Below are 7,995 nucleotides of genomic sequence, written 5' to 3'. Positions count from 1 at the left end.
ATATGAACTCATAATTATGAAAACTAGAAACACTAACTCAAAAAGAACAACCAAAGTGACCAAGATGAAAGTCCTAGGTGTTAATTGTTAAGGAACAATCAACAAAAACCAAAATTTTCAAAATAAATTTTGAAAGAAACCACAAATGAACTCTATGAAACAAGACAGCCAAGAGAAGGCTCTGATACCATGTCAATTTTCTCCTGAATGTCTCTCAATATTGAGAGTCTTGTCATTAAATAAAAAATATTCAATGATTACATCCCTAAAGATCCATTTTCCTATCCCTAAAAATCAACTTTTCTATCCTTCTAAATCCGTTATACTATCCCATCAAATCTGCTCTTACTAAAGTTACTATTTTTCTCTTTAATTACTAAATCAAATCTATGTAATTACACTAATATATAACAATATATGATTATATTAATATACAATATTTACATCATGCTAACAATCCCATCAATCATGCAGAGAAAATGCCAGTTTGATCAAACATTCTGCTTTTTCTGCCATGGTTGAGGTAAATGACACTGGCATTAAATGCCCTGTTTTATGCATATCAGCACTTTCTTTTAACCATGTGCAGAGAAAAGTTAGCACATACTTTAGCTTGTGATTCTTTCAATGCCATAGTTGTCTTTTCACTCCCTTGTCTGAAGCTCATATGATTTTCTTGATCTTTTTGACCACTGATGATCCTTTTCTCTTTCCAGGTTGCAGGTTTTGTAGAGTAAGGGAACACTTACAGAATCTATGTTAGTCTTCATGGTAGAGGACACAGACTTTTTAAACAGAATACTGATGACATTAATTGTTTAATGTCAAGTCTCAAGTGTATTCTCTCATTCATTTTGCAGCCTTATGATCACAGTTAGAATGACCAGGGTTCTTCCCCTGCAGCATATGTTTTTGTTTCGCAAGATAATCCCTTGGGGCACGCTTATTCTGTTCCAAATATTACTACCGTTCATTTTATTACTGATTCATTTTTATATATGTGTTCATCTTTTCTTGATTTACTCTCTTAAATCCCTTAGTGCAGACTTATTCTATTCCATTATTTGCTTTTGATGTATTCCATGAAGTATTTTTATCAAGGACTGCCTTATATAGATCTTGAGAGGAGGACTCCTCAATTTTGTTTCAGATGGATATAGAATTTACAATTAATCAGATTCAACATTAAGTTATAAAAGTACTACCGCCTTTTGTTGGGTCGAGCTTTAATTTTTATTTTAAATTTGGAACATTAAATTTTGTAACTTCTCTGTGGAAACATACATACTATAGATAGTATTAAAATTATATCATGGCGTTTTATAAGAGCAACTTAAAAAATACAGTAGAGTTTTAAAAATGAGCTTTAAAATGCTCATCACACAATCCACTACTCGTTCTACCCATTCAACTGTTCAGGCTTCATCACCAGTTATTCAATCGGATTCTAATACAAGTGTACTTCATATTCCTTGAGAAACATTTGAAGGGGTAGAGGAGAAGGTGACATTAATTTCTGCTTTATAATTTGGAATGGAATAATTTTTGCTGTTGTAATTTTCTCGATATTTTTTGGGCTACTTTCTTGCAGGTAAGTTATAGCTGTCGCTTTTCGCTATTCTTGCAGTGTGGGGTTCCTTGATTGGATATTTTCTTTGTATTGGCAAGGTTTAATCTTTTACCCTTTTGTATTTTTTATCAGTCTTTTTCCTTAATTATGCTCTGCTATTTGAGTTTCCTTTCTTGAGCTTACATAAAATTATGAACATTTAGTTAAAGGTTCCTTTGTTAGCAAGTTCTATAACTGTTTTTCTTTGGTAATTGTTGTGATCTGGAACTATATTGTGATTGATGAGATGCTGACCTTTTCTGCTGAAATTTGAAAACTTCTATATTTTTGTTGTCTAAATTCTCCTTCATTATTCATTTTAGCTCGAATTATTTATCGTCTTAAGCAAATGACTGTACAATTACCCATTACAGGAGGAGAGTTCAATAATAGGTAACAAGAATAAATCAACAATTGCATGTATAAGGGGGAAGAGACTAGATACACATTTAAGTGTTATCCCTGAAAATTGAACCAAAGAACTTTATAGTTTTGAAACCTTAGACCGGCACTTTGTGAAATTTCATTAGCCAGCAGCATGGTAATGATGACTTGCTATTTCGTACTGAGATCCACTGATACTGTATGGTTATAGAGTCCAGAAAAGAAATGGTTTTGGTCAATCGCTTACCACAGGACAAAAGAGCAGAATGTTAAGTCTACAATACAAGTTAGACTTCAATCTGCCTGTCTTTTGACACAAATAAAGAAAGTTATGTTGTGTCAATTTGACCCTCATAATGTGTGAGTAATAGGCAGTTTGAAGAGAAGATTTTGTTATGCGTATGCTTCATTTACCTGCTTGTAGAGCGAATGTCTAGGATCAAGTGCATGTTGCCCAAGGGTAGCAATTCTTATATTTTTCCCTCTTCTCTTTATTTCTATGTCTGATTCTAACGAAAGAAAAATATTACTTTGGTAAAATGACCATATAAAATATCAAAACATTATGTGACCAATCATGGGGAGTCTATGTTCAAAGAGAGGTGGAGCTATGGAACATTGATTTGCAATACATAGAGACCCTTCTTCAGTAATTGTCAAATTTTTTTTTTTGTACAATATGCTGGTTCTTGCTACACGAATCCAAAACTGTGAATCATCTTAATGTAGCGACGATGGATGACTGGGGGTGGGGGGGGGGGGGGGGGGGGAAGCTGAGGACAATATTTGTTCCCAGCCTATTCGTTAGTCTATTTGACACTAGCCTTTTCTCTCATGCCAGAGAAACAAGTCCTTGATGTCATGAGCTTTGTCTGAAGCTACACTTATGGGCATCCGATCCCTTGGCGATGAGGTGGAGCATAAAAGTCCAACGTTCAAGATTGAGACTGGTCATTCTTCTATCATATTGCTTTATTTATGTAACACCCCAACTTAGGAAGGAGTCCCACATCGGCAAAATACAGGAGGGATGCTGGGTATATAAGTGAGAAAGCCTTACTCACTAGTGACGCATTTTAAAGCTGTGCGGGCCTAGGCCGAGAGCGGACAATATCACTAGTGGGTTGGGCAGAGACAGGGGTATCTCGGGCCTGTGTGGTTTGGGATACCCGTAGCGGCCAGGGCCTCAGCTCGGGTCGTGACAATTTAATTGGGATCTATTCTCCTCATTTGGTAGCATTTCCTTTTCTTCTGGTCCTTTTTCCTCATGTAATACATGTGCTATAAAAAATGAGGGATTGCCATGACATGTTTAGGCAAAGCCGCTGCAACATATCTGTGAAAATTATACCATCTTTGTAGATCACATCAGTTGGTCGTGTGCCTGAAGCAACATTGTTAGAGTTTGTGACCCGAATTTTCTTGATCCGGCCCTGAAAGTTTGCGGTGTGACCCATGTTTGTGATTTTTTGTGGGGTCTGTGGTGGTAGAAGAGGGATCGGGCCGATCTGTATGTTTTTGGGCTTAGGATTTATTTGTACGCACGTGTTATATAAGTGCGTTTAGTGGACTGTTTCGGGCGGTTTTCATATACACGAAATTGAGACTATCGTCTCCACCTTGTATTCCTCTTCTTTATAGTGAATTTCCTCCGTCTCTGCCCGTGGTTTTTCCCATCTTCTAGTTTCTCTTTTGCTTGTGGTATTGTTTATTCCTGCCCGTTCATAACAAACATGATACCATAGCTATAAACATCTCCAAGCTTGGAAACATAAACTCCCCATTCGTACTCTACAAGATAAGAACAAGCTGTTAGGACACACAGAGCAACCAATAAGATTTTTAGGTAAATATGGCACAGCTGTTATGCCGTTTAGTAAACTTATATGGTTCAGGGGTCAGAAATGTGAATATAAGGTTTAGATTCTTTCTAACTTGTATTTATTAATAAAGATGAAATTGGAATACCCCGTACATAGAAATTTCCGTGTTTCTTTTTATCTCCTTCTAGGATTCTCCTCTTGATCAATATTTTCTTCTCCGAATATCTTGTAAGTTCTTGACATAATTTAGACATATAACTGTATTTTTAGATATTTGAATTATTTTCCATATCTCCCCACCCGTATCCGTACCCCCCCCCCCCCCCCCCCCCAAATGTTACGATTTAGATCAGAAAGGATCCAACCTCGAGATCCTCACCCATGTCGGATAACCACACCTGAATTCGAGCAACTTAGATAGCTAGATCATTATCAAAAGAATGTCCAAATTGCTGACCGGTAGAAGAGGTTGAAGCAAGATTTCTCTTTCTTGGGTTCTTAAGTATGCAAGAAACAGCAAATGGAGATAATAGCAAATCTAGAAGGGAAACTGTTATTCCTACTATTGCTCCTGAACCGTCCTTTATGTGTGATGAGGGATTTCCTTGTTTACTGCATGCAGGTAGATCAAAGATGGGCTGAGCACATAGTTTATGATCCCTTGAAACTGAAACTGCACTTGCATTTGAAAAGAACTGTGGAATTCTTCCTCCAAACAAGTTATTGCTGATACCCAAGTGCTCTAATCTGACACAAGTTTGGAGGGTACTTGGAATTTCACCTGTTAATTTGTTATGTGACAAATACAACTCCTTGAGATTTTTCAACCTTCCCACTTCTAATGGGAAAGGACCACCCAACATATTACGCGTCAAGTGTAAAGAAACTGAAAGAGAAGATGGACATGCAACCTCTTGTGGTATGTAGCCAACAAGATTGTTTCCAGTAAGGTTTAGCACTTCTAGACTGGTCTTTTTCCAAGATCTGCAGGTGTGTTTCCTTCTAGTCTATTGTTTTCCATGGATAAAGTTGTCAGCAATTGTCGAGTTACTATAAGAGGACGGGACCCTCCCTGAAAACTTATTTCCATCCAACTCCAGTTCTTGGAGGTGTTGAAGCTTGTCTAAAGACTCGGGAACGCTGCCCCTGAAGTTGTTATTATCGAGTGATAATCTGGTCAAATTTTCAAGGTTCCCCAGTCCATCAGGAACAGTGCCATGTATAATATTAAAACCTAGATCAAGCATTAAGTTTCTCTGAAAAGTTTGGAATTGAATTCGGAAGTTCTCCTCCAAGGGAGTTGTCTAGCAAACTCAAAACCTCCAAACTCGGAAGTTTATTGGGAAATCAAAAAACTTTCAGATCCATATTTCCATATTCTGCAGGTGTAGTGAACTCAAAGTTGAGTTTATACAATTGTTGGAATTTTCCTACACCTGCTTGAATAGTTCCAGTGAGTCCACTTCCAGAAAGATCAAGAAGAGTGAACCTGGAAGCATTTGATAATGAAACAGGAATTGGTCCTGTGAACTTGTTCAGACCACCAGCAAGTACCTCAAGCTCTGGAAAGTTTAGGCCTATATCTGGTGGAAATTCTCCGTAAAGCATTTTCTCACAACAGAGAAAAAGCCAACGGAGGAGATATTGTAGATAGATTGAGGAATTTTACTAGTCAACTGATTTTGAAGAAATTTGGAAAATTTCAAAGTTCGGCAGTAGGCCAAGATCCAAAGGTATCAAGCGAACTCAAAAGACCTTAAAGCGACGAAAAATTTCCTATCCAAGGTGGAAGTCCTCCTGTGGGATTTGTTTATTCCAAGCCCCAAGTAAATCAACTTTGATAGTGAACTGAGCTGATCAGGTATTATCCCAACAAAACCATTAGACTCTAGAGAAAGTATTCTAAGTTCTGTACAGTAAGTCAGATTAGTAGGAACTGCCCAGTGAGATTGAGATGTTGCAGGTGCAGAGCAGCAAGTTCCCAATTTCTTAGGGAATTTTATCATATCAGCTATTGTTTCGAAGATTAATGCTCGTGAGGAATGTAAGGTTCTCGATGGAAGGCAGTATGGAGCCACTGAGATTTTTTGGTCTCAAGTCAAGAATCACGACTCTTTCGTTGGAGGAACGGCATGTTATACCTGTACAGTTGCAGTCATGAATGAGAATTGTTCCAAGAAGCTATGGCTTGGAATGGATCCTCACTAATTTTACTTTTGAAGTCTAGTAAAGCCAGCTTATCAGCTTCATTTTCGATAAATTTCAACCCTGAGATTTCCTGGGACATAACAAGAATTGAATACTGGAAATATGAGACTCCATTTGTTATGCAGGCAAGGCTGCACCATCTCTCCTGAAGTACACAAACTGTTAAGCAAATCTGCTGCACGCTTGTTCCTTTGAGTGAATCTCTGTAAAAGCAGTAAATGACAAAAAAAGAAAGTTCTATGATCTGCTTTTTGTATATACATGAATATGAAGAACCTTTCTGGTACACAAGTTATTGAGAACGAGACATCAACTTCAGTTTGATACTTTCAGTAGTTCAGCCAAAACGTTTCCAAGTATTTATCCCATTTATGAGATCTGTTCTGCCTAGCACACAATTTGCTGTTTTTAAACCTTGGTGAGGGTTGAAGATGACAAAAAATGTCTTTAAACTGAAGAGTTCATCAGAGGATCTCTCTGAGACATATAGCATAAATTATCTCCATAGCATGATTGTGGTTAGTGGATAACTGTTTCTCACTTTTACAAGCTTGTTTGGGTCTATATCCGTAAAGACAACTTGACTACCTACTGGCCTTTGCAAGTTTGTTCTTTACCAAAAATAGATCTAAACAGGATTTCTGTCGTCAAGTCATAAGCAGATAAATACTTGCTTTTCGTATCATCTAATTTTCCCTTTTCTTCTTTTATGTTTGGATCTCTGCATTCAGTAACAAGAGTCAAGTTTTCAACAAGGAGAATCAAAATATAAAATATATATACGTAGTGTCAAGGGAATTTGATACATAGTATGTACATACACAATCTTTTTTTACCTGCATACTCAACATAATTTTTTTACAATGGGGCATCAATTGACTCCTCTTGGACGAGGATAGTTCTGCTCCGGTTTGCACTTAAATTTTGGACCATGGAATCCATCAGAATTTTGAGTCATTTGACATTATATTGATAAATGACTACATTTTCTTAATGGTTATTTAAACAATGTAATGGCAATCAACCTTAGATCACCCAAAGTGGATTCAATTTGTTATTTTTCTTCATTTTGAATACTACAACCTTAGTAGTAGTAGTAGTAGCGTTTTAGGAAGATTATTGCGGCTATTGTATATTAGCAACAATATACAAAAGAACTTGGACAAACTTTAAAACGTTTGTAGCTGAAAAATTATAAATTGAGGATTAGGATGAAGAAAATCGACCACAAATTGCATCAAATTGTAAATTGAATCAAATCAAAAAAATTCGACTAGTAATTTGATTTGACTTGATTTGATGTTAAAAAAAAAAGAACCGATTAAAATTGGTTTGGTTTGGTTTTAACTAAAAAGGACAAAATCAAACCAAACCAACCTGATATTACATTTATACATTTTTTAAAAATATTTAATACATAAAAATATTTACTATGATGTAATTTATAAATATTTCTTAAACTTTTTCATTGTTTTTAGAGCAAGTTACATAAATTTCAAGCCTTTTGGAGCTAGTTACCCCCTATTTCAACTAATTATTGTAAATCTCGATTTTGTGTAGCCGAATACATCACTTATTGCCGAATACACCACATTGGCAGATACATTACAAGCTAATTAAGCGAAATAAAAAAGAAAAATAACGAAAATCTCTTCAACTAGGAAGTAAATCACGCCTAAATCATTTTAATGGCTTTTGAGTAACTCAAATAATGCGTAATCGATTCAAATTTCAAATTCCAAACACTAGATCACAAGAATTCTAGTAAAAAATCGCTAATTTTTTCTTTTCTATTTTTAATTTAGATTTTTTTCATGATACATGATGAACATCTCAATGTTGTTAAAGTATTTTGGTGCTTAATTATTGGATATCTTTAACAACATACTTTCTCCCCTACATTTCGATACATTATATTATATAAATTACACTATTACTTGGTGATTCATAAGTAAAGTATTGATACATCAC

At 35.9% G+C, this 7,995-nt stretch overlaps 1 long non-coding RNA gene across 2 annotated transcripts; it reads left to right on the top strand.

Annotated features, from left to right (window-relative positions):
- The first annotated feature begins 463 nt into the window (after positions 1-463).
- Positions 464-7,316, top strand: LOC107851566. Of its 2 annotated transcripts, none has more exons than XR_007048592.1 (3): positions 464-523; positions 717-1,668; positions 4,439-7,316. It is a non-coding gene; the product is annotated as an uncharacterized LOC107851566 (long non-coding RNA). The 2 variants fall into 2 exon arrangements; XR_007048591.1 differs by lacking the exon at positions 464-523 and having other exon boundaries at positions 539-1,503; positions 1,592-1,668; positions 4,439-7,315.
- Positions 7,317-7,995: the final 679 nt, after the last annotated feature.

This window comes from Capsicum annuum, chromosome 12 (assembly GCF_002878395.1).
Source record: "Capsicum annuum cultivar UCD-10X-F1 chromosome 12, UCD10Xv1.1, whole genome shotgun sequence".
NCBI classification, from domain to species: Eukaryota; Viridiplantae; Streptophyta; class Magnoliopsida; order Solanales; family Solanaceae; genus Capsicum; species Capsicum annuum.
This window is presented reverse-complemented; position numbering and strand designations above follow the sequence as displayed.